The sequence below is a fragment of the Eptesicus fuscus genome, chromosome 7, assembly GCF_027574615.1.
Source record: "Eptesicus fuscus isolate TK198812 chromosome 7, DD_ASM_mEF_20220401, whole genome shotgun sequence".
Classification (NCBI taxonomy): Eukaryota; Metazoa; Chordata; class Mammalia; order Chiroptera; family Vespertilionidae; genus Eptesicus; species Eptesicus fuscus.
The window spans coordinates 102,764,458-102,791,515 of record NC_072479.1 but is presented as its reverse complement, the minus strand read 5'-3'; the positions used below and the strand labels follow the sequence as shown (position 1 = coordinate 102,791,515).

General features: G+C 41.8%; 1 protein-coding gene across 3 annotated transcripts in view; it reads right to left on the bottom strand.

Moving 5' to 3' along the window:
* Nucleotides 1-27,058, bottom strand: part of TNRC6B (trinucleotide repeat containing adaptor 6B) — a 206,037-nt gene that overhangs the window by 83,028 nt on the left and 95,951 nt on the right. The window lies entirely within an intron of this gene.

Below are 27,058 nucleotides of genomic sequence, written 5' to 3'. Positions count from 1 at the left end.
GATCATCCATGATAGAATGCATCCTTCCTCAGCAATAAGCGCAAAGGGACAACTAAGAGGTTTCATGGAATCCCTACTTTTACCTCCATGAGGGAGCTAGGAGATTGTGTGAAGACAGAATACCGCATGAGCGCATGAGCGAGATGGTCAGGAGAAACTCCAAAGAGTAAGAAGAACTTGTTATCTCCACTTCTCTCAGAGTGAGAAGTGCCCCCATTATTAGGTATGCGTCATCCTGCCTCCTGGCTACATCTTAAAATGGAAAGAGATGGATAGGCCAGGACACATTAATTTCAGGACACTAGCCATTAAAACCTTTCCATTAAATCACCCCTTATATGGATTCCATGCTCACCAAACAACCATCTAATTCAAATACACAGGACACTTAGAATAAGAACAGGATAGGGCACAATGTCCAGTGGGAACCTGGAGCAAGGGGTAGCAGGAAGTAGACAGAAGTCAATAAAGGGAGTGGGAAGATAGCCAACAGTCTCACCTAATTGTACTATCTCCAAGAGAAAGCAAACAACTAAATAAATTTGCATTTATCTATTTCCTGAGTAGTCAACTGGTGTAGGAACAGGACTCCTGAAACACTGCTTTGACACTGGAGACCTGTCTTAGGAGTACAGGTAAGGACTACTGTCAAACGATTCACACGCCTCAAAGAAGGAAACAATTGCCCTGACTAAAAGGAAACTATGCGGGAATGGTGCAAGGACTGGAATCTTCCACATGCCGGTAAGGACACAGTATACAATAATGCTTTGGTATCAACAGAATTGGGGGTTGGGGTGGAAAGGGGTGGGAGTGAAGTGGGAAGGGCAGGAGATGGGAGACCTTAGAAGGATGCCGCCATCTTCAGGAAACCTAACTGCCAGAGTGGCCAAGCCTTTTCACTAAGCATATTTGGTGCAGCTTTTGGGGTTAAAATGTACAGTTGTTTGCTTTCCCCTACATGCCTGCTTTAGCTTTACCTTTTTACTCATTTCATTTGACATGCTCCGGGCCCTTACCAAATTAGACCAACAAGTCCAGTCTTGAAAAGCTAACAACTGCTCTCCAAACACACCAATTTCCTTTTCCCTAAAAACAAAGGCTTTAAAAGGGAAAGGAAAGTGAAGAAAGCACATTCATAATGCCTGCCAATTCTCCTGGCCAACTTGGGGTTTCCACAGTTAAGCTTACCACAGTTATGTACGCAACTTTTGCTTAAAAAAAAAAAAAAAAAAAGATAAAAGGAGACAGGAAATGAAACACTGAATACCAAAACTAACCCGTAAAGTTGCTAATAGAAAAGTAAAATGAATTCCAAGAAGATAAAATAATTTCAGCAAACACTTGAACAATAGTGTGCACACATACACACAAAACTATCTGCTGCTCCAAACAGTCCCTGCCTCCCTCCCTCCCTCTTCTAAGTCGCTCTAAGACTGACAATGACAAAGGCTCCTCAGTAGGTGGGGAGTAGAGAGGACTCAAACCCCCACCTCTCTCTCAAAGGGAGAGGAAAATGCACCTGAGTATACCTACTACCATGCCCTAACTCTAGCTCCTGGTCACACTCAGGATCCTGGCTTCAGCTCCAGGACCACTGAGGCCTGTCCATGGCTAATGAGTTTAGGGATTCTTCAACAAGGATTTCCTACTACACATTCCATAACCCACAAGCAACCAGCATCGATTTAGAGTTCAAAAGGCAGAGCATTCAAGCTGGAACATACAAAAATTAATGCTCCCAGATAAAAGCTCCACCTCTCATCTACTATAGCAACAGTTCTCAATGAGATCAGCTGTGAGCTGCATCATCATTTGTTCCCTAATAAAGTTCCTAAGTTTACTCATTTGTTTAAAACAAAGGGATCTGTGTGTGTGTGTGGGGGGGGGGGGCAATGGTAAGATATGTACACATATAAGACCTCAATAAAAAAAAATAGTAATAAAACAAAGGGATCTCCCTCTGTAGTAGTAAAATCTATTTCCCAGCCATGCATTCACTTAGTGCCCCATACAGGCCATACCTTGTTCTGGGTACTCAGGATAGAGGAGAAAAAGAAAAGGTATTTTCCAGTAAGGGAAAACAGGCATTAAACCAGCACACTATGATTTTAGTAGTGATCAGACTATGAAGAAAATAAGCTAGAAGGGATGATGGGGCAGAGTGTGAAAAGGGCAGAGAATGATTTCTTTGGATAAGGTAGGGAAGGCTTCCGAGCAGCTAACATCTGAGTGCTGAATGTTCAGAAAAAGCCACGGTGGGAAGAGTCATCCAGGCAGAGGAAAGACCCAATCTGAAAGGCACAGGGCGGGAACTAAGTTGTTGAGTGTAAGCCCAAGTGCAGGGTAGATGACAGAAGAGTGGGTGCTGGCTGTGGGGAAAGGGGGTCCATGGAGAATGCCTGAACAATACAAAAGGGGGACAGCACCTGCCATCGTGTCCAGGACTCTTCCTTTCCTTCCGCAGCAATGAAAGAACCAAGACCCTCTCGCCTCCTGTTGGGCCTCCTCCTGTCCACATTCCCAAGCCTGGACCTCTGCTTAGGTTACGCACTCCCCTCCCCCCCGCCCCTCCAGAAATGACTTCCTGGCTCCTTCTTAGATTGTTTCCATCCAGCTGAAGTTTCCCCACTGGAACCTCACCTCCCGCAGTGTTCATGTTAGAGCTGAAGGATTCCTGAAAGCCCAGGGCATGTATTCATTTTTTCTAAGTAAGTGTTTATTGTCCACCTACTAAATTAAAAGCCAGGTTATCCTCGTCCTGGGGATAGAGAGGTGAACAGACATAGGCCCCACTTCTCCGGGGCTCAGCCTAGTCTCCCAGGGAGAGGAAATAGTAAATAATCTCTATAAATGGGGTAACTACAACAATAAAGGCTCATTTGACTTTTAATCAGATAACTGCCTCTAGTAGCAACTTCACTCTTTTGTAGGTGAACATGATGTCATCTGCCCAGAACAGCCTAACAACTCAAGAGGCAGGTGAACCCTCTTCCCAGAAAGTCTAGGAAGTCTGTTGCCCAGAAGGTAGTCTTGGTTTGGAAAAAGAACTCACATTACCCATCACGATCAAGCCTCCACTCCTGAACCTGGCTCTTCAAGCCCACCATTCAATGTGGCCTCAACTTATATCCCATCTCCTCTACCATATACAAACCTCCATACACAAACCTTCGCTTCTGTTACCAGAACCCACTGTCCCTTCTGCCTTTTCTCTGGTCACTCTGTGCTACCCAACCGTAGTCCCAAAAAGGCACTCAAAAATGCTTGTTAAAACAAAGAAACAAAGATGATGTCTGTCCAACTCTACCAGCTTTCCTGGCAGCTTTGCCCCCCTCCTCAGAATTCCTAGTCCTCGTTATCACTTAATAATCAATAAGGTGCTATGTAACAGGATTTAAAAAAATTATTTCTAGTTTTATTAAATTAGGTCATCATCTGCCCTAGTAGGTTTGACTCAGTGGATAGAGCATCAGCCTGCGGACGGAAGGGTCCAGTGTTCAATTCCAGTCAAGGGCACATGCTGAGGTTGCGGGCTCGATCCCCAGTAGGGGGCGTGCAGGAGGCAGCCAATCAATGATTCTTTCTCATCATTGATGTTTCCATTCTCTCTCCCTCTCCCCTCCTCTCTGAAATCAATAAAAATACATTTAAAAAAAAATTAGGTCATCATCTCTAAGACTATTATAAGCATGCTGGAAATAGTAGCCATAACACTATAAACTATATTATAAAGAAATAAGCCTTAGATTTTAACAATCATACCAGGATTTACTGAGACAAGTAAGTTTTGTCCCTTTCAAAGCAGTTATCTTGAAGGGTTATGTGCTTACTCCAGTCATATTTTCTTGGCTCACAGTCTGAAATCTCCTCTTTTGCAATGTAGCAGCGCGAGGGCCTTTTTTCAGTTTCTGCACAGTCTACTTTGTAAAAGCAGCACTAAAGGGATGTGTCCGTTCTAGAGAACCGGCCTAGAAAGAAATTCACAGTCACACTGTGCATCCTTTCCTGACGCCTCCTTACACAGTAGGTCTGTGGTCCTCACTGACACCGAACACATGAGCCAGGGCGTCTGGAGTTCTGGGGCAGCCACTCATCTGCTCTGGCTCACACATGTATAAGCGGGAATTAGGTTAGATGATGTCAGGTTCCTTTTAGCCCTAACATTCAATGGTGGCTTTATAAATTAGTAAAATCCAATTTCAACAAAAGAATAATTTGGGAATTACCAGGTGGGACATGCACCAAGTATCTACTTTTTTATTGTTAATTACAAAACAGTTGATGCCAATAATACAGTGATGGAAGACAAAAAGCAATGAAGGAAATGAGTCCAAGGTCGGAATGAATTTTCGGAGTATGGTAATGGGCTTCAGGGAGCATGTGTGTAAGGTACACATAGCTAGGGCTTTGCCCATGTGACCAAGAACCTGAGAAGACTTGGAGGAGAGGAAGGCGAAGGCACGGTTGCATCAAACACAAGGCAATGATTAAGAGAAAAAGTTTTAGAAGAAAAATATCCATACATTGTAGGTTGATGTAGCAAAATCTCCAATTTGAGACTAATGGCCACTCAAAGACAAGAAAAGAAACTAGGATAACTTCTTATTTGACTTTTACTTAAGGAAGGGTTGGTTATACAGAAACTTCTATAAGAATTAGGCTTCATCGGGGTACACAGGTTTTCATATTCTGTCTTTTTCATCTGAATATTACAGAAGGCTAATGTGACATACTTTGACTTGCACTTTAATAAGTGAATTTTCCCCCTCATGGTTTGGTTCTTTGTCAGTATTTATTCTGCAGTAATTTAATGTACAGCAAGAGAGACTTTCTCAAATTTTTTAGCTTACAGTAAGAATTGATATCATCAAGATATCCCTTCCTACTGTTCAAACAACAAGTATTTATTTAGCACATACCAGGCACTGAGGACAAAGAAAAGAAACAAGAAAAACCCAAACACTGTCTTAGTCCTGTCCTTATGAAGCTAACTGTATAGCTGGGGAAAGAGACATTCATCAGAGAAAAATTCATGTAAACACCCACTAAGGCTGTGATGAGTGCTTAGGGGCACAAGAATGAATGCGGTGGGGTATCTGCCAGAGAGGGCAGAAGGGTGTCCAGAGAAGGTTACAGTTAAATTGGGACTAAAGGAAGAAAGAGCTGACTAGGAGTGGGGGAGGCAGAAGCAGTCCAAGCGGAGGAAACCCCACGGGCAAAGGCTGTGCAGCAGGAAGAAACCTGACTGTTGAGGAACTGAAATAAGATCAGTGTGGCTGGATTACAGAGAACGGGGAAGTGAAGTAAAGAGATGAGACTGGGGTTGTAGATGGGGCCAGCCTACCCATGACCCTGCAGGACCCATGAAGAATTTTCTTTTTATCCCTCGGAACATGGGCATCCATCCATAGGTTTAAGTAGGAAGAATGTCAGATTTCTATTTCAAAAAGGTCACTGGGTGCAGAGGACAGAGTATGTGTGAGAGGCGCGCAGATGCAGTCCATGCACATACTGCTGGTGCTATTGACTTCACTGTTATCAGTCAAGGTCCACCCAGGAGACCGATCACCCTCAGTATTTTAAGAGAGATTTTAATATAAAGAATTCTTAACTAGGCATAAAGTCACTGATAAGGAGAGGGAGGGAGGGAGGGAGGAAGGGAGGGAAGGAGGGAGGGAGGGAGAGAGAGAGAGAGAGAGAGAGAGAGAGAGAGAGAGAGAGAGAAAGAGAAACTAAGGTATTGCAGAGGTAGCTGGAGAACAAAGGGAAAAGGCTCCAAGGAGGGGCCATGGGCCTCTGAGCAGGGGGCTTGGTCAGGTGCCAATGCTTCAGGGATGCAATGAAGCTGGTCCTGCAAATACTGGAAAAATTGGGAAATGGATCCAGCTGCTGCTATAGGAAGGCATTGCTGCTGCAGCTGGGGCAAAGAAGTATTGCTCACGTGACTCTCATAGGAAGAGGAAGCAGACAGGAAGAAGCAAGTTCCTTCTTCCTTCCCCGCAGTCACTGTCTCACACCCCCGTTGGCACTGCCTAACAACCAGCCAGGTGGCAGAGTATAGAATAGTGGGCTTGGAGCTAAGAAACAAATACTTAATAACCAATAACACTCTCTCTCTCTCTCACACACACACACATCTAAACAAAACTTTCATCAGCCACTGTTCTTTTCCAACATGGCGGAATTACCCACTCACTAATCAAATATATCAAACTAGCATTCCCGTTGCAGGAAAAATCCTTTTTTTCTTTTTAAAACTTTTTGAGATTACTGTAGATTCACATGTGGTTATAAGAAATAACACAGAGAGGTCCTGTATTCTCTTCACTCAGTTTCCTCCAATGGTAAATCTTACATAACTACAGTAAAAGCAGGCACTCTACCCCACCCTGCCTGCTCTCCTCCCTTGTCCCCCGGCCCGCCTTCTCCGCCAGCCCGCCTGCTTTTCCCTTCTCCCCCGGCCCCGCCTCCGCTCCTTCCTTCTCCTCCCCTCACCCCTCGGCTTGCTTGCTTCTCCGCAGCTTTGCTCCCTTCTGCAGCTCTTGGCTTCTTTCTACGCTGTCTTGATATGCAAATAGCCGCCATCTTTGTTGGGGTAATTTGCATACTCGTCCTGATTGGTTGGTGGGCGGGGCTTGGCTGGTGGGCAGGGCTTGGGCGTAGCGAAGGTGCGGTCAATTTGCATATTTGTCTATTATTAGGTAGGATGCAGGGCACCAGTGATTGTAAGACACCCTAGTATTTTAGGTGCCAATAAGAAAAACGGTAGCCAATGAAACTGACTTATAGCCAAGTCCCCATGAATTCTAAGATGCATTCTTAAAAAAAAAAAGTTTTTATTGATTTCAGAGAGAGGAAGTGAGAGGGAGAGAGAAACATCAATGATAAGAGAGAGACATTGATCGGCTGCCTCCTCCTCCTCTACTGGGGATCGAGTCTGCAAACTGGGGCATGTGCCCTGACCGGGAATCAAACCGTGACCTCCTGGTTCATAGGTTGATGCTCAACCATTGAACCACAGTGGCCAGGTGATGCATACTTATTTTAAAGATGTTAAATAAAAGGTGAAAACAGAAATGTGTATCTCAGAATTGACAAAACAGCTAAATATTTTTTAGCAATGTGTCAAATTTAATCAAAACAAGTAATTTCTGTAGAAAATTATTACTGAAGAAACATCCAGATAAAAGGAAAATACTGAAAACCAGGTGTTCCAAGGGAGACTTGCTTTATTAAATTTTTTCTTTTTAAAACTTGACATTACTGTAGATTCACATGTGGTTATAAGAAATAACACAGAGAGGTCCTGTATTCTCTTCACTCAGTTTCCTCCAATGGTAAATCTTACATAACTACAGTATAATAACACACCCAGGAAATTGACAGTGATACAACCCACCAACCTTACTCATATTTCATCTGTTAAATGCACTGATTAATGTGCATGTGTGTGTGTGTAGTTCTACGCAACTTGTCATGTGTGAATTTGTACAAGATACAGAACAGTTCCATTACAAGGATCCCTTGAGCTACCCTTTTAACCACAGCCATCTCTCTCATCCACCAATACCTATCAATGTTATTTGTAAAGAAAAGAGCTTATATATTATTCTATTATTATTTGAACGAGGGTTTTTTCCACATTAAAAGAGTGATTAAAGAAAATATCTCAGTTAGCTTTGGGTTAGCTATTACTATACAGCAGTGTACTGCAAAATGGGTGAAGGCCTCTCCAAATAAGGAAATCTTATTTTTCGAATAAGAGACGGCATCTTTCCTAACCTCATCCTTGCACTCTCAGTCTCTCATCATCTCCTGAATCACTGCAACCCTGAATGTTAGCGGATATTATTATCGGTGATCGTTATTAGTCTGATTATGTCTCCCATGATCCAGTTTTGCCACCCTCTGCTATGCAGCCAATAAAGCAGCCAGAGGGAGCTTTATAAAAATAAAATCCAAACAGGTCATTTGCTTGTTTAAAATCCCTCCATGGCTTTCCGAACCAAGCCTCATCTCCTCAGCCTGCCTTTTGGGGCTCTTCATGACCCAGCACCCCCCACTTGCTCTCCAGCCTCTCCAGGTCCAGGTCAGGAAGCCCCTCATCTCTTTCCTCTGGGCCGCAGCTCATACCTTCCAGACTCAGGGTGCGGCCTCCCAAGAGAAAACTTCCCTATGGCCTTCACTGTGCAGCACTCTCTCTATTTTTTATTGTGGTGAAGTACACATGGCATGAAATTCACCATTTTAACTGTTTTTAAGTATACGGTTCAGTGGCATGAAGTACGTTATTCAACTTTAATACATTTGTTCCTCTAGATGCAGCAGGTATTGAAGTACAGAACAGTTTTCCGTAAGAGAGGAAGAAGAATATCAAATGTTACAAATTAAAGATGTAAAGTCTCATTTACTAGGAAGGGTTATTATTAACAGTTAAGACCCAGACTGTTCAGTATGGTGGCCACTAGTCACCTGTGGCAAGGTAAGTAAAATTTAAAAATTAGTCCCTCAGTTATACCAGTCACATTTCAAATGTTCGTTAGCCACATGTGGCTACTGTCCACCGTATTGGACAGCACAGATATAGACTATTTCTATCATCACAGAAAGTTCTATTGGATAACACTGCTTCAGACCATTTGAAAAAGAAGAAATACCCAGCTGGTGAAAGGAAAGGCAGAAAGGCGGGAGGGAGCAAAGCTGCAGCTATAAGGGAAGCTGATGCATGCTGGAAGCATGCAGAAACCCAGCACACAGAAACCACAACCTTGGCCTGGGTCCATCCCCAAAGGCCATAAAAACTCCAAGCTATCTGTTCCCAAAGGTATACTTTTGAAAAATAACAAATATCGAAAATAAGGATACTAATAAGAGGGCTAACTGCAGTTTGTACAGAGGCTAAGAATGGAATGGTTAAGAGGGCAGAGGCATTAAGAGGCCATAAAAAAGGGCAGGGTTCATACTCTTAAAGATGGACTTCAGTTAGGGGGACAAGATGGGCGGGGCATTCCAGGCAGGGTCCAAGGTCACAGAGCTAGTAGGTGGTAGTGCCAAGTCTCAAGGTCTGTTTCCCAATCATCTTGAACCACTCTACCAAAACCCATGAAACTGCAAAAGTGTGATGATTTGAAGCAGCGGTGGCTGGAGCCTTAAATGCAGATAGGGAAATGACAGGAGATAAGCCGGAGATAAGTCTAAGATAAGCAAGAGCCAATACAAAGGGCTTTGCCTTTCAGGCTAAATTTGGACTGTATCTTGGGGAAGAATCATTGAAGGAATCTACTAAGCAAAGTAATTAAGCAACCAAATTTGCCTTCTAGAAAGCGAACCTTTGAAGTGAAAGCTATTTGGCAGGAGGAGAGATAAACGGATAGATGAGTTAGGCCTGAGCACACAGCAAGGGAAGGAGTTAGGCTTTGGAGTCAGACCCCACCCAGCTCCAGGCAAAAGACAATCTTGGGCATAAGGTTCCCCTCAGAACCTGTTTCCTTACAAGTAAAATGGGGATCTTTTCCTACACAAATGGTTTTTTAATTAAGCGGTTTTCTTTTTAATCCTCACTGGAGGATATGCTTTTTATTGATTTTTAGAGAGAGAGGGAGGGAGATGGCCCGGAATCGAGCCTGCCACCTCTGGCTTACAGGACGACTCTCCTACTGAGCCACCCAGCCAGGGCTCTTCCAACACATTTCTGTTGTAGGTGACAGACTGGCCTCTTCTGAGGACAGCTGCCAGAGTTCTGACGACACCACCTGCTCTCTGAGATGGAGAGCTGCAAGGACAAGTTGGCTAGGAGCTGCCAGCCCTCCTTTGATGGCTCTGCAGGGACAGCCTGCCAGACTAAGCAAAGCATAGCCTAGCCATATAGAGAAGGGTGGAGTCCTGGGCTTCCTAGTAACAGGACTTCCTCTTTTGGTTTAAAGGTTTGAGCTAGGTTTAAGTTGCTTGCAACTCATTAGAGACCTACAATAAATGCAAAGTAAGGATTACATAGGATACATGTAAAGTACAAGCATGGTGTCTTCAGCACATCTAATACCCAATATAGGTGGTGTTCTTAGTACTACTAGAATAGTTCAGGCAGGAGGAGAGAACCTGAAGTGACATATGAGCAATGAGAATAAAAAGAAAAGATGAAATATCAGAAAGACATTCAGGAAGCAGCATCAAAAAGGGCTTGATAAGAGGTAGGAGAAAAAGAAAAGTGTGACACAGTCATTTTCAACAGGAATGATTCTACCTCCCAGGAGACATCTGATAATGTGTGAAGACATCTAATTATCATTAGTGAGGGGACCAGAGTCCTACTAGCACACCACAGATAGAGGCCACAAATGCTGCTAAACACCCTAAAACAGCAGTTGCCAACTGGTGGTCCGTGGACCACTGGGGGTCCGTGAGGTCCGAAAGGTTGGCGACCGCTGCCCTAAAATACACAGGACAGGCCCCCAAAACAAAGAATTATCCAACCCCAAACATCAGTTTAGAGACTGAGAAACTCTGGTCCACGATATTTCCAGGTGCCCGGACTAGGGTGACTGTTAAAGAATGTGCTATTAATTAAAAGAGAGCACACAGGAGCAAGAATATAGGGCTGGGGCTGAGGGAAGAAGGCCAGGGAGATAATGAGTTCAGTTTTGGATGTGGTAAAACTTGTGTGCCCTTGGGCATTCAGATAAAGATGTTGAGTAAGGGTTTGGAAACTTATCAGAGGAACAGCCGAGCTGGTAACAAGAATAAGGAGCCTTAGAGTACAGAGATGGAAGCCCAAGACCTGGGAGTAATGACTTTATCCAGGTAGCATGAAGAGAGGATGGCAAAGGACAAATCTAGGAAAATATAAATCTCAGCAAATCACAACATAAAAACCAATTCTATCTTTTGTCTAAGTTCTAGGAAAGATGGGTATTAAAGAATGTTTGTTACCAACAGTCTGTTTCCAATCCTCACCATTAAGACTGTCTCCAATGCCAAAAGAGGACACTACCCATTTTAATCACTGAAAGCAATACATAAAAAAAAATTAGAGATAATAATTTTTACCAAAGTAGTAATAGTTCTCAATAAATCTGAAAGAGGAACTCGATTTATAAACTCCTTACCAATTTTAAGAAAAGACTAATCAAGCCACATACCTTCAAAGGTATTTTATAAAGATCAAACTCTGTATGATCAACAAACATTAACAGAGCTGCTGGGGAGGGGGGCTGGGTGTTAGGAGAACAGTCAACAATGCCTATGTTCTCAGTGTGGTACAGAGGACAGAGCATTTTCACGTCCACTGTCTCATCTCACTTGACTCTTTGATCTGTGTAGCAAAACTGTGACATCTCTGTTGTATAGCTGAAGAAACCATTTTGAAGATTTTATATGATTTGCTAATGCTCACACAACTAGTTAAATAGTAGGAAGAGATGAAGTGCCTAGTGAAACCTGAGAGGTGTAGGGGCGGTGGGAGGAATATCCAAAGGATCCAACCTGCCCCTGCTTACTGTATGAAAATTAGGGCTGGTCCAAGAATAACAGCAATGGCTACAATATGTGATACACACACACACACACACACACACACACACACACACACACACACATATATAAATAAGTCCTCTAATCCTTAAATTATGAAGTTGAAACTTATCATCCCCTTTTTACAAGGGAGAAAACTGAAGTTCAGAGACTTTAAGTAAATTACACATAATAAGGGATGGAGCTGAGGCTTGAACCTAGGTTTGCCTAATGCTAACACCCAAGTTCTTAATTTACTCTTTTTTTCTTTTGCTTAATATTGAATTTTCCATGTTGTTTTGATGAGATAAAGGTTTGGGCTTTTTCAATGGTTAACTAGATGACTCCATCCAGAAAGGCTGAAAGAAAGCTCGTTTTATTTATTGTGTTCTTACTCGCTATTAAGTATCTGATGTAAATATACGGGGAAGGTGTAAGCTATCAGGAAAAGCTTCTGTACTGAGGAACTTAGTAGAAAAGTAAATGTTCTAAAGGAAGGCTGCCCCGAGAACAGGCTGCTATCGACTTTGACGAGAATCAACTGGACTCTAAGTCAACTACTCACATTTTGAAGTCTTATCAACAGGAGATTAGGGACAGTAAAATTAAATGGCTGACATGCTGAAAGAGAACCTAGTGTAGGAAACGTTTTCCATCTGGCTCAGTTACTTAGATGCCAAGAAAAAATAAAACGAACAGGACATGGGCATATTGTTGCTTCACTAAAAATGTGAACATGCTTTCACATGAAGCTAACACACAGTACCAAGTCTGCAGGGGCAGAAGACTTCTCAAAGCCAACGTCATGGGACTAACAAAGGCATGCCTTTCCCTTCTCCCCTTTTCAAGCCTCCCTCATCTACAAAGAATTTAAAACACATGTAAAAATAAGTATTGAGCACTTGAATTACTTTTTGGATGGAGACTTGATGTTTCTGTTATTTTTCTACTCTCAAAAACAATAAAATTTCTGGGGATAATTTTTAAAACATTTTTTTATCATTAAATATTTAGTACATACAAAAAAACCACACCCATGTACTGACTACTCAGTTAAAGAATATGCCTGGCCAGTGTGGCTCAGTGGATGAGTGTCATCCTATGAACCAGGAGGTTATGGTTCGATTCCCGGTTGGTCAGGGCACATGCCTGGGTTTGCAGGCTCTATCCCTAGTAGAGGGTGTGCAGGAGACAGATGAGCAATGATACTCTCTCATCATTGATGTTTCCATCTCTCTCTCCCTCTTCCTTCCTCTCTGAAATCAATAAAAATCCTATCTAATAAAGAGGGAATATGCTAATTGACCATCACTCCATCACAAAGATGGCTGCACCCAGAGCTGAGGCCAAGTTCCCTTAAGGAGCCTTAACGAGCAATCAGCAGGGACCTGAGGCTATGCCCTCCCCCACCTAGCAGGGCTTGACAGGGAACCTCAGGCCGTGCCACCTGCCCTGGTGTCAGGCTGGGGGACCTCAGGCCACGCCTCCTGCCTTGGCACCAGGCTGGGGGACCTCAGGCCACTCCCCCCACCCAGCGGGGCTTGACGGGGACCTCAGGCCTCATCCCCTGCCCCATCTGGGGGACCTCAGGCCATGCCCTCCATCCTGGCGCCAGGCCAGGGGACCTGAGGCTATGCCCCCTGCCCGGCGTGCCTTGACAAGGGTGGGACTGGCTGGGTCTAGATCTAGCCCAATGGGGGGCGGCCAGGTCTGGGTCTCACGTGATTTTGAGACACATGTGGGTGGGCGGGGACTTGACTCTAGGTCCCCTTTTAATGTACACGAATTTCGTGCACCGGGCCACTAGTATATTAATAAAAAAAAAGAATAGAACATTTCCAGTACCAAGAGCCCCCTTGTACCATTTTGTAATCCTATTTTTTCCTACCCTATAAGCTGACTACCCCTCAAATGAACATTTATTGTCCCCTTGTTTTGTAACACATAATGCTTTCTAACCTAAGTAAATTTCTTTCATTTTACACATTTTGAATTTTATAAATGGAATCATACTACATTTGACCCTTGAAGCCATACACAGTTGAAAATGTGCATTTAACTTTTTACTCTCCCAAAATTTAACTACTAATAGCCTACTGTTGACCGGAAAGCCTTACTGAAAACATAAATAGTCGATTAACAAATATATTGCATGTTATATGTATTATATACTATATTCTTAAAATAAAATAAGCTAGAGAAAAGAAAATGTTATTAAAAAAAATCTTAAGTAATGGAAAATACATTTACAGTTTTTATTGGGGAAAAAAAAGTGCATGTAAGTGGATCTGCCCAATTCAAAACCGTATTGTTCACGGGTCAACTGCATTTTGTTTTTCTATGGCTTACTTTTCTCACTCGACACTGTTCCTGAAATTCATTTTTGTTATGTTGTGTTATCATGCATGTAAATGCTGTGAAGTTCCATTGTTAATATCCCACAATGTATGTATCCATTCTCCTTCTGATGGCCATTTTAGGTTTCCAATTTGTACTACTATATTGCAATGTTATTATAAACACCCCACTACATGTCTCCAATACAAGCATATACACAGAGTTCTTCAGTGGGGGTAGGTGTGTGCCTACAACTTAACCTGGATCACAGGGTCACACGTTTCCTAAATGTACTGGATAATGCTACTCTTCCCAAAGCGGTTACTACAATTTACCCTCCCACCAGAAGAGCATACAAATTCTCGTTGAGTATAAAATTTTCATATCCTCAACGGATCCTTGGTATTTTCAAATCTTTTAATGTTTGCTAATTTGATGAGTGCAAAATGGTATCTCATTATGGTGCAACTTGCATTTCCTTGATTACTAATTAAATTGAATGTCTTTTCACTCTAATTATTGGCCATTTGGATTTTCTCTACTGTGAAATTCCTTTAAAATTTAAAAAAAATTTTTTTTAAATCCTCACCCAAGGACATGCTTAGAGAGAGGAAGGGAGAGATAAACATGGATCATTTGCCTTCTGTATGTGCCCCAACTGGGGACTGAACCCGAGAAACCCAGATGTGTGCCCTGACCGAGAATCGAACCAGCAATCTTTCAGTGCACAGGATGACACCAACCAACTAAGCCACTCCAGTTGGACTACTGTGAAATTCTTATTCTATTTCTTTATTTTTTCAACTAGGTATTTTTCTTAAATGATTTGTAGTTCTTTAATGTATTTTGAGTACAAATCCTTTGTTGATCATATGTCCTGAAAATATTTTCTCCTCGTTTTTTTTTCACTTTCATTAGTGTCATTTGATGAATGGAAATTCTTTATTATAATGAACATGAATGTATCAACTTTTATTCATGATTTGTGCTTTTTGTATCATGTTTAAAACACCCCTTTCCCAAGGTCATAAATATCCTCATATATTTGTTTCTAGAAGTATTAAATCTTTTCATATTTATCTGAATCTATTTGGTATTATTTTTGTATGTGGTGTATATGGTGACTTGATCCTTATACAAAGGGAAAATGATCACGTGAAGACCGAGGCAGAAATTGGCGTGATATGGCTACAAGCCAAGGAACACCAAGGATTGCCAACCAACACAGGAAGCTAGAAGAGGCAAAGAAAGATGCCTCCCTAGTGGCTTTTAGAGAAAGCCTGAACCTGCCAACACCTTGATTTTGGACTTCTAGACTCTAGAACTGTGAGAGTGTAAATTTATCATGTTTTAAGTCACTCAGTTTCTGATATTTTTGAAATGGCAGCCCCAGGAGACCAATACAATCAGATGGAGCATCTCAGCACCATTTGTTGAAAAGTCTATCCTTTAAACTACTAATCTGCAGTGTCATTTGTCACCTCTCCCCACTGATTGATGGGTAAGGCCAGTTCTATTATAGATTCTACATATGCATGATCATCTGAGTCTAGGACTTCCACTATGATCCACTGATCCATCACTATCCCTGCATCTATATACCACATTGCCTTCATCTGTGGAATATACCTGAAATTAACCATCATGAAAATTAGTGTATGTTGGGCAAAGCACCCTTTGCTAATAAATGCTTGTACACTGTTTTTAAAAATGATAAAATTAAATAGTGCTGTTTAGTAAGATAAAAGTGCATCAAAATAATAACTGCTAAGAGTCTTTTAGTATCAATAATTTAACTGGGTAAGTGAAAATAAATATTAGAAAGCAACTACATTTTTCCTATGCCCATATCAGTGAACTGTGGGTACCCTATAAAAACCCAGTAATTGGCAACTTATTAAAAATAGAAAAAGCAGCTGCAGTGGAGGCCGAGAGAGAACTACGGCAGGTGACATAAATACAGCACAGCTTCCTGACAGCCACAGGCGGCTCTGCAGTTACCAGTCCATTATTCTCACAGGAGAGAATCAGGGAGGCCAGGCAGCGCCCAGTTCACGTTACTATTCACAGACACATCATGCTTATTACAAAGAGTGGTGCAAGCCCTAAAACCCAAGCTTCACAAATTGCTTTGCAACATGTAAAATTTATTCCAGCTAGTCACTTGTTAGCATTTTCTGAATACAGTGGGACAGAGGAAGTATAAAGGCAGGTCAACAGTCCCTGAGAAGCAAAGTGGCAGTAGGGGAATCTGGAAGGACTGGCCTGGACCTGGCCACAGCATCCCCACAAGGAGGAAGAGAATTAAGCCTGCCTGCCCAGTTCATCCTAATGGTCTGTGAACAAATACTAGACTCTTATGCTTCACAGGACTGACAGAAATTTGTAAGTACAGAAATTTGCTCCCCATAACTCTTCCTCTTATAATTAAACAATGAAGAACCCAGAGTCTAAACCCAGTATAGACAGTTTTATGAAATACAAAAGACAATGTTCATATCTTCTAAAAATTGGAGATGTGGCAACATAAGACACAGAGTTAAGTAGTTTGCTCAAAACTTTGCATTATAAAATATTTCTTCTTCTCTTTTCTCTTCTCTTTCTTTCTGATTCCCTTTCATTAATGAGGGTGTAGTGGGAGTAAGATGTAGAGGCCTAAAGAAGGCAAGGCTACTTGGGTGGAAAGAAAGCAAGAAGGAAAACTGAGGGAGGGAAGGAAAAGTAAGAGGCACCTAATAAAAGGCAATAAGAGACCTGATAGAGGTCCACGTTGAGGTGAGTCACTAGCCTCCCACCCTGCAACTAACAGACTTCTGCACCCTGAAGAAAGACCAGGCCAGAATTTTCAGTGGTTTCTGAAGGTACTTCTCAGCTGCACCTGCCATGTGGCAGGAAATGAAAATAAAACATAACAAAATTGCAGAAACAGAAGGCCTTAGCATGTGAGAATGCTCTCATGATTGAATTAAGAAAGAAAGAAAGAAAAGAAAAAAGGAAAAAGAAAAAAAAAAAGATATCGTGTTTCAAAATTTCATCGTAAATATAGAACATATTGTTACTGTAAAGATTTTCCTTAAGTGTCCTTTATCAAAGAGTCTATTGGGCTATCTTCTCAATTCTGTTTACTTAACTGTACACTTGTACATTTTTACGACATACCTGAAAGAGATTAAAGTAGAAGCAAAGAGTACTCTCATGAAGCTGACTTCTGTTAGGGAAGGGCATGTGGTGGGATATGGATTGATGGAAAGAGGAAGCAGGCCTGATGGGAATCTATTAAGGGTGCAAGCCAGACCCTGGGCAGTAGGGAAAACCTGGCATGTTGTGACATGTGAGGTCTTTGTGATGCACTAGTGTGCTGACACCTGGCTGGGAAGCACCAATAGTTTAGGACCACATGTGTTTTGTTTTGAGCTATTGGTTAAGTTCATTAAACACTGTGAGCACCAAAAACTTGTTCTCTCTACTGCACTCAACAAGATAAGTTGGTAATCAGTGGTCAGCATTTTTTTGAAACTTAGAAAGCTAATGCCAACCTGCAATGCTGTAGCCCATTCAACACAGATCTTGGCTTCATCACAGGCTAAGGCAATAGACCTGATGTTTTTCTCAATTAATTCAAAAGTGTTAGATCAAAACTATCCCATTTACCATTGCACCAAAAAAATTAAGATACCTAACAATAAACTTAACTAAAGAGGTAAAGACCTGTACTTGGAAAACTACAGGACACTGAAAAAAGAGATAGAGGAAGACATAAACAGATGGAAGAATATACTGTGTTCATGGATTGGTAGAATCAACATCATTAAAATGTCCATACCACCCAAAGCAATCTATAGATTTAATGCAATCCCCATTAAAATACCAACGGCATATTTCATAGACTTACAACAAACTCTCCAAAAATTCATCTGGAATAAAAAAAGACCCCAAATAGCCCCAGCAATCTTGAGAAAAAAGAACAAAGTTGGAGGGATCACAAAACCAGATATCAAGCTATATTACAAAGCCACTGTTCTCAAAGTGGCCTGGTACTGGCACAAGGACAGACATATAGACCAATGGAACAGAACAGAGAACCCAGAAGTCAACCCAAACCATTATGCTCAATTACTATTTGACAAAGGAGGCAAGAGCATACAATGGAGTCAAGACAATCTCTTCAATAAATGGTGTTGGGAAAATTGGACATATATATGCAAAAAAATGAAATTAGACCACCAACTTACACCATACACAAAAATAAACTCAAAATGGATAAAGGACTTAAACGGAAAACGGGAACCCAAAAAAATCTTAGAAGACTCCATAGGCAGCAAAATATCAGACATATGTCGTAGCAATATCTTTACCGATACAGCTCCTAGGGCAATGGTAACTAAAAAGAAAATAAACAAATGGAGCTACATCAAAATAAAAAGCTTCTGCACAGCAAAAGAAACCATCAACAAAACAAGAAAGCCCACTGCATGGGAGAACATATTTGCCAATGTTATATCCGATAAGGACCTAATCTCCAAAGTTTATAGGCAACTCATACATCTTAACAAAAGGAAGATAAACAATCCAATCAAAAAATGGGCAAAGTAACTAAATAGACACTTTTTGAAAATGGTCATACAGAAGGCCAAGAGACATGAAAACATGCTCAAAGTCACTAATCATCCGAGAGGTGCAAATCAAAACGACAATGAGATACCATCTCACACCTGTCAGAATGGCTATCATCAACAAATCAACAAACGACAAGTGCTGGTGAGGATGCGGAGAAAAAGGAACCCTTGTGCACTGCTGGTGGGAATGTAGACTGGTGCAGCCACTGTGGAGAACAGTATGGAGTTTCCTTAAAAAATTAAAAATGGAACTCCCATTTGACCCAGTAATCCCACTTCTAGGAATATATCCCAAGAAACTAGAAACACTAATCAGAAAGGATATGTGCACTCCTATGTTTATAGCAGTACAATTTACAATAACTAAGATTTGGAAACAGCCTAAGTGCCCATCAGCGATGAGTGGACTAAAAAATGATGGTACATCTACACAATGGAATATTATGCTGCTGTAAAAAAGAAAAAAACACTCTTACCATTCACAACAGCATGGATGGACATGAGGAGCATTATGCTAAGTGAAATGAGCCAGTTGGAGAAAGATAAATATCACATGATCTACTCATTTGTGGAATATAATCAACAACATAAACTGCTGAACAAAAATAGATCCAGAGACAGAGAAGCATCGAGCAGACCATCAAACTTCAACCAAAGGACTTGTATGCATGCCTATCATCATCCTATATAATAAAATGGTAATATGCAAATTACCATCACTCCGCTATGCCCACGATTGGGCTGGCTGGAGGCGCGGGGGGGGGGGGGGGCAGGACTCAGGGTGGCCGATTGGCTGGCGGTAGGAGCGGGGAGTGGGGGGTGGGTGGGTGGGGGGTGGGGACTCGTGAGTCCCCAACTCCTGCTCCTCCCGCCCCGGCTTAAATGGCCGGCGCTGCAGAAGACGCTGGTGGCGGAACTCGGGGTGGCCGATTGCGTGGCTGCTGGCACCAGTTTTCCGCCAGCAGCAGTTTTCCTCTGGCCACCTACCCGATCGGAGCACCTCCCGATAGGAGTTCCTCTCGGGGTGGCCCATCGTGCTGGCGGGAGGTGCTCTGATCGGCGGGTGGCCAGAGGAAAACTGCTGCTGGCGGAAAACTGGTGCCGGCAGCCAGGTGAAGGAAAAGTCTATTGCAAGAAACTTCGTGCAACGGGCTCCTAGTAAGCAGAATAAAAGGACACAGACACTAGGGGTGTGAGGGCATGTGCTGGGGGGTGGGGGTGGCCGGGGAGAGGTCAATGGGGGGAAAAGGAGAAATATGTAATACTACATGTAATACTTTAAACAATAAAGAATCTAAAAAAAAAAAGTGTTAGATCAAACTGTTAGTGAAAAACTGGGCAAGAAGAAAGAAGCTAACAAGAAAAGACAGTAAGAATGGGTCAGAAAGACAGATAGAAACAATGGTGATGGGCTGTAACTTTTGAGATACACAGCAGTACAGACGCTCAGACCGATCAATAATGGGAAGAGTAGTTTCCCCCACCTGCAGTGACCCTCTCCACTCACGCCTCTCCTGTTCCTATTCCCACAGAAGGTCCTCCAATACATCGGCAAGAACTTGAGATCCACTGGGCCAGGGACAGAGGACACATGTTGGTCTTCACACAGCTATGGGGATGAGTACACAGCACTGTAGGCTATGTATCTTCAAACTGGGAAACAAGTCATTCGCTACCTTGAGGCAATGCATAAATCAGATTAATCTTTAAGGAATGGATCCTCGCCTTTTGAAAGATAGCCTCCCTTTTGCTTCACAGTTTTTAAGCATCTCCCCCATCTACATGAATTTAAATATAAACTCATAGCTAAAAATGGTTTATTTACATTCCTTCAAAGAGTAGAGGAAAATCACAACCTATCTGCAATGACAATACCCTAAAAATAAGTCATTTGAATCTTTTAAATGTGAAAGGTAAAAAGTAGAAACATACTTGTTAAAATTCATAATAGAAAGTTGGTCATTTGCAAAATAGATCTGCCAGAGGCAAACAAAAGCCATTCAGAGGTTTAAACACCTATTCTAGTTATTAAAGCAGCTTTTGAAGCATGGTAGATACAAGAATATAAACACCAAATTAAATGACTTTAACTAAGCTAGAATATATAGGAATTCTCTTTCAAAATCCATCAGGCAAAGTTTTCAAAGCCTTCTATACAGTATTTTGTTGGCTTATACTAACTACTTCAGACAAAGAAATTTGACATTTCCTAGCGATGAGCATTATATAAGTGATCCTTTCCCACCTGGGCAAAACTCATCTAACTATTCTGAAGTTGTATTATTTGAACACAGGCAAATTTCCAGATAAAAACAACAATGTTAGTAAACAAATGCTTGAGTAGAGATAAATCTGGAATTAAGCCAGTATTTCATATTCCACTTTGCTCAACTTCTAGCTGTATGTGGCAAAGAATTTCAGACAAATGTAATAGGCTAACAAATCCACTAAAAGAAAAACTTCATGATAGTAAAGTAACCAAATGTCTTTTAAAGTTTCTAAAGCATAAGTATGCAAAAATGTGTACAAGGCAACTTTAAGATTATTTATAAAAGCAAAAACCAATAACTTAAGTGTTCATTGGCAATAGCTAATATTTACTAAGTGCTTGCTACGTGCCACATGCAAATGTAATAAGCACTTTACATGTCTCAAAATATTTCTGTTAGAGGGGGACTAGTAACACCTCCAATCTCTATATATAAAAGCCTAAGGATCCATCTGACCAGTAGCTATGATGCACATTGACCACCAGGGGGCAGACGCTCAACGCAGGAGCTGCCGAGCTGCGGTGACTTGGCAGCTGTGGTTCTCAGGTGATGCACCCGGAACCAGAGAGGAGGGAGCCCGATTCCGGGGGGTGTCACCTGAGAAGCGCCCTCTCGCAATAACTACAATACAACTATCAAAATCAAAACATTAACACTGATACATTAGTACTATTTCATCTGCAGGTCCCATTCAAGTTTCACCACATGTGCCAGCAATGGTCTTGATAGCAAAAGGCCCCAAGTAAGCCTGGCCGCTGTGGTTGAGTGTCAAACTATGAACCAGGAGGTCATGGTTTGATTCCCGGTCGGGGCATATGCCCAGGTTGCGGGCTCAATCCCTGGTGTGGGGTGTGCAGGAGGCAGCCAATGGATGATTCTCTCTCATCATTGATGTTTCTGTCTCTCTAGCCCTCTCCCTCCCTCTCTGAAATAAAAAATATATACATATTAAAAAAAAAAAGGGCCCAAGTCAGAATCACATGTGGCATTTAGTTGATGTGTCTCTTCAGTGTCCTTCAGTTTGAAATAGTTTCTCAGTCTTGCTTTGACTTTGGTGATCTTGAAACTTTTGAAGTTGATCACAGGCCATTTAATTTGTAGAATGTCCCTCAAATTGGGATTATCTGTGGTTTCCTCATGATTAGATCCAGGTCATGCATCTTGGCCCAAATATCATGGAAGTGATGCTGTGTTCTCATTGTAACCTATTAGGTGACAAAACTTCAACTTGTCCCACCGCTGGTGATCACTCAGATCACTTGGTTAAGTGGTGTCTGCCAGGCTTCCCCACTGTAAAGTTACTCTTTTCCTCCCTTTGTATTCAATAGTATTTTTCAGGGGGGTACTTTTAAATTTAAACAACCCATTCCTCAAACTCTGAATTTATTCATGAGTCCACACATGTATTTTATTGCAAAGTAGGTGACATTGTGTGGGAACCTTCAATTTTCTCTTTTTTCAACAGGTCTTACTCCATGACTACCACTTCTTAAATTTTGATGATCAAATTGTCCCAGAGTTGGCCAGTGGGAACACCTTCAAACTGGGTCCATGTCCATATGACATGTGTCCATCATTCTTTGAAGGCTTCTTTCCTTTCTAGCACAAGATATTCCAGGTTCATCTTAAACGTTTCTGCTCTATCCTGTAATCAGCCATTTCTCCAAGAAGCTGGGGTTCCCTTTCAGTTAAAAAAAATGGTATTTAGAAGTCAAGATCTAGGCATGAGATGTGCTCATTTCAACTGGGGTATTGCTACTATTGCTGCTCCCAGGTACTTACCCTCTCTGAAGACAGAGCTAAGAAATCCATGTATGTACGTGTGTCTATACATTTATGTGTGCATTTTACACCTATATTATATCTATATTTATCAATACTTATTAAAATCCATGAGTTCACAACAATACTTCTGATTTTCACCTACCACCACAGGATTCATTCTAGTTTTCCCCCTTTCAATATCTGTAACTCCCTGCTCCAACAGTGAAGTGCTGGCTCCCATTATCCTTCACACACTTATTTGATCAATCCTCCTGTACTTAACCAACCTCTTAGTGCTGCTGACACCTCAGCCCCACGTGGATGCCCTTCTCGCCTTTCTTCAGCTCTGATAAACCACACTAAATTCATTCTCAGTCTGATATCCCTGATCAGGCCCCTTCTCTGTCTACCTAATAGGCTTTAGGACAGAATTGTTCAGAAAGCAAAAGAGGAAGAGAAGAATCCTTTAAAAATTTAAATGTTTATAAAAAAAAATTTTTTAAAAAGAGTACCCATTAAATTAGAACTGATGATAATTCAGACAGCCAAGTTAAAGTTCACTTTTGCATCATCTATGAAGAACAGGTTTGCTAAGTGAATTAACAGTGTAAACAAGCTTGCAACCCAGTTGTTTAACCTACTTAAGAAAACTAATTGTTTTCAAGCACTTTAAAATCACTGGGCATGTACTTACCTTTAATTATTGCCTAATTACAAATAATTTCTATTTTTTTCCATTACAGCTTTGATAACCCTCTATTTGATTATACTGTAAGAATTACTACTTAAGCTCAATGTAGTTAAGACCCTTTAAAAAATGTCACTGTATTAATCAATTTGGCTTTTCAATTAATCATCTAAAATAAAGTTAATCATTCAGTGATTTCTCTTTTTTAGTTAATCTGTCATGCTGCTCAAAAGAAAAATGCCTTTCAATGGCCATGCAGGCCTGCCCCCAAAGACCTCCTGCTCTGCACACCACCACTCCTGGCCTCATTGTCCTTTGCTCCTCTCCCCATCTCACGGGAAAACCCAGTATGAGTAAGAGCAGTATTTAAAATTTGGTCAAACATCCCAGCCAGAGTGGCTCAGTTGGTTGAGCGTCATCCTGTGCACCAAAGAGTTGCCGGTTCAATTCCTAATCAGGGCACATGCCTGGATTGTGGGTTCAACCTCCAGTCAGGTACAGAAGGCAACCGATCGATGTTTCTCTCTCACACATTTCTATCCCCCCCCCGCCACCCGCCCCTCTCTAATTATGTCCTCAGGTGAGGATTAAAAAAAATAAACAAATAAAATCTGGTCATGCAGAACCTCAGAGGGAACCCACAGAAGAACATGCCAACTTAAACTGTGCCTGCCTTTATCACTGCCACTGACCAAAACAAGAGGAATATGAAAAACACCAGCAGGGGTTCCATAACCTAAAATTGAGCAACCAACTTTGCCCTTACCCAGGAGAATAGTATCAGTATTGGGCTGGGGTTAGGGAGGGAATTAGAAATAAAGAGACTATAATTTCTACTTTTGACTTCAAAGTAAAGGCTCCAACTAGTCCTGAGATCTCAATTAATCTTGGCGTGGGGGCACTGGGACTATTGAAGGCACTATATCTCAGTGGTGGGTTATCTGCTTTTTTGCCTAAGCAGCTCTTTTTTGCCTAGCATTTGATACCTAACAAAAGAAGATCATGCTATTAAAATCCATTAGACATAAGGAATTTTAAAAATTGAAGATGTTAATAATGTGATGCACCATGGGCCAGCAGTGTTTAAAAAAAAAAAAAAGACAAAGACAAAAATGCTAGCCTGTAATACTGAACCAAGCAGAACTACAGAAGTTCCAGCAGGTAAGACATTTCAAACACAGGACCTCAACAAAAAAAGGAGTGTATCTGAAAATTACCAACAAATATTGCCAGATGACCTATTTGCTCTGTGATTTCAATATCTCAAATATCTAAAGTTTTTATGGCATGTAAAATTATGTGGTTTTAGTGTACTATTTCTTTTTAAATTATGAAAATTTGTGTACATCAAAGAGATGGAAGATATAGTGGCATTCCTTCCAAACTGCCTTAAGAGCAAAGCCTGATATTAAAAAACTGCAAAAAAAAAATTTTTTTTTAAATGCTGAGGTACCATGAATACACATGTTGTCTCTGCAAATAATCCTTTCTTTATAAAGGATAAAGTTGCCTACATGTTTCATTTGCAAAAGCTCTGTGCTTCTAAACGGCCTGCAAGCAAAGGTCAGTGTCTCCCCTGGGTTTGCGAGGGGCTAGACACAGAGTAATATGTCAGAAGCCTCAGACACAGGTGGAGGGCACAGAGCCAGGGACTAAATTCCTCACCCAACAGAAGTCAACTAGTTATCCAGAAGAGCCTGTGTAACCTAAGACACAAGGGGATTCTCCCCAGGAAGAGAACACATTCCTGTTTGTCAAACTAGGAATTGTAACCACCACCAGCAACCCCCAGCCACTGCAGACATTACCAGTATTTCTGCAACAGGCAAAGCGGAAAGAGATTCCCTCCTTTTAGGTACCACACATCAGCCATGCTTTTCTTCGGTCTCTCTAACCCCCAAGTGGTAGACCAGACAGCCACTCTAGCTCCTCTTTGTTTAATGGGGGAAGAACAGGTCAACAGAGAAGGCGCTGCAGCTCAGAGACCTCAGAATGATTTGCATTTAAAGTCTTCTCTAATTCTGCCGTGTTCTTTCCTATCAAAGATCATTCAGATATAAGCACGGGGAGATAAGAAAAACAGAGTTTACACCAAGTACACTGTTGCCTAAAGATAAATATGTATTGTAAGGGGGGCACCAAACAGTCCATAGCTCCCTTCCATGCCAGCCCAAATACTTTTCCTTGAACGGAGGGGAGGCCCAGCAACTTCAGGAAGCTATTGCCAACCTAGTTGGCCTGGGAGAAGCTTTTGTGTCTGGTTTCTGGCAGTGGAGTACAGTAATAAAGCACACAAAGTCAGCAGCCAAGGCTGTCCGGTCACTGCCCACCTGTGTAACCTTGGGCAAGATACTTAACCTCTCTGCAGTTAGCTTACAGAGTCTTCATTATAAAGATTAAATGAGTTACTGCATGTAATGCAGTTAGAAGAGTGTGCCTGGTGTTCATTATAGAAAGCACACAGAAAATATTACCTTTCTCCTTTCATATGTAAGTTCTTACCTCCTCCAACCCAGACTCTTCCTTTCTCTATTCTTTCAGGCCATTTGCCTGAGCTTGGTTTTATCTTATTCCCAGCCCAGCCTGGACTTTTCTGAACATTCACCAGCATTATGAACCAAAGGCTTCATCCCCTGGTTATCCCTACAGAGGCCAATCCTCACTCAGCCTCAGATGAACCCCAACTAACTGTGTTCTTCACCCTGACTTGCTGGGAAATAAAGATCTCCCCTCTCAGCTAAGCCCTTAGAGCTGGTAGATAGTTCTTTATATATATGTTGTTGTTTTTCTTTGAAGGTGGGGGAGGGAGGGCTTAGTTTTTGAAATGTTTTCTCTTTTCATTCAGACTTCATCTTCTATTTTACAGAGAGGAATGCCTTCTACGTATTTAGAGATGAATGTCTCCCTGGGGGAACTCTCTCAAATAGCCTTCTCTCCATTTCCAAATTGACTCTCCACTCTCCAAGGCTAACCTGTCATCTATGCAACAAATCGCTTCCCATACATCAGTTCTCCTTTTGCACCCTCTCCCATGTTCAAGTCAACTAACTGTACCAGGGAGCTAGGCTCAGTTCACGGATGTTGAGGATATAGAGCTCATCCTTGTACTCCCAATGTTACCTCTCTACTTGGTCCTTCCCCTTGGCCTTCTGATTCTTGCTTTGGAATGTAAGTCTTACAAGAAAAGGGATTTTTATCTATTTTGCTCACTGCTTTTTAAAAATTTATTTATTGATTTGAGAGTGAGAAATAGAAATTGATTTGATGTTCCACTTATTTATGCAATCAAGGTTGATTCTTGTATGTGCCCTGACTGGGGATCAAACCTGCAACCTTGATGTGTCAGGATGGTGCTCTAACCAACTGAGCTACCTGGCCAGGTCTGCTCACTGCTTTATTCCTAGAGACTAGCATAGCTCCTGGAACACAGAGGCACTCAAAAATTTTGTTGAGTTAATTCAAGTCATCCTTGATTCATTTATTCATTCAACAAATGCTCAGAGCACTCACTCTGTTTGTCAGGTGCTGAGGTTACAGAGGTGAGCACAACTAGTTCCTGTCCTAGAGCTACTCACAGTAGTGACAAGAGAGGCCCAAGAGCCCAAGGGGAGATTTCCCAATGTGACAGTGACAAGCAGGATGAACAACAATGTGCTGGGGCTGCTGGCCCCAGTGAAGACCCATGGACAAACCTAACTGCCCTATTTAGAGCTTATCTCAGCTAACCCCCTGAGGCAAGGGCCCTGATGACTATCCTTCACACTTCTCTAAACTCCTTCCTGTCTGGGTTTCTCTTGCACCACCCCTTTTCCGGTTTCATCCCACTCCTCTCAGGATGCACTGTCACTTCCCTGGCCTAGATGGCCATCTCTGTA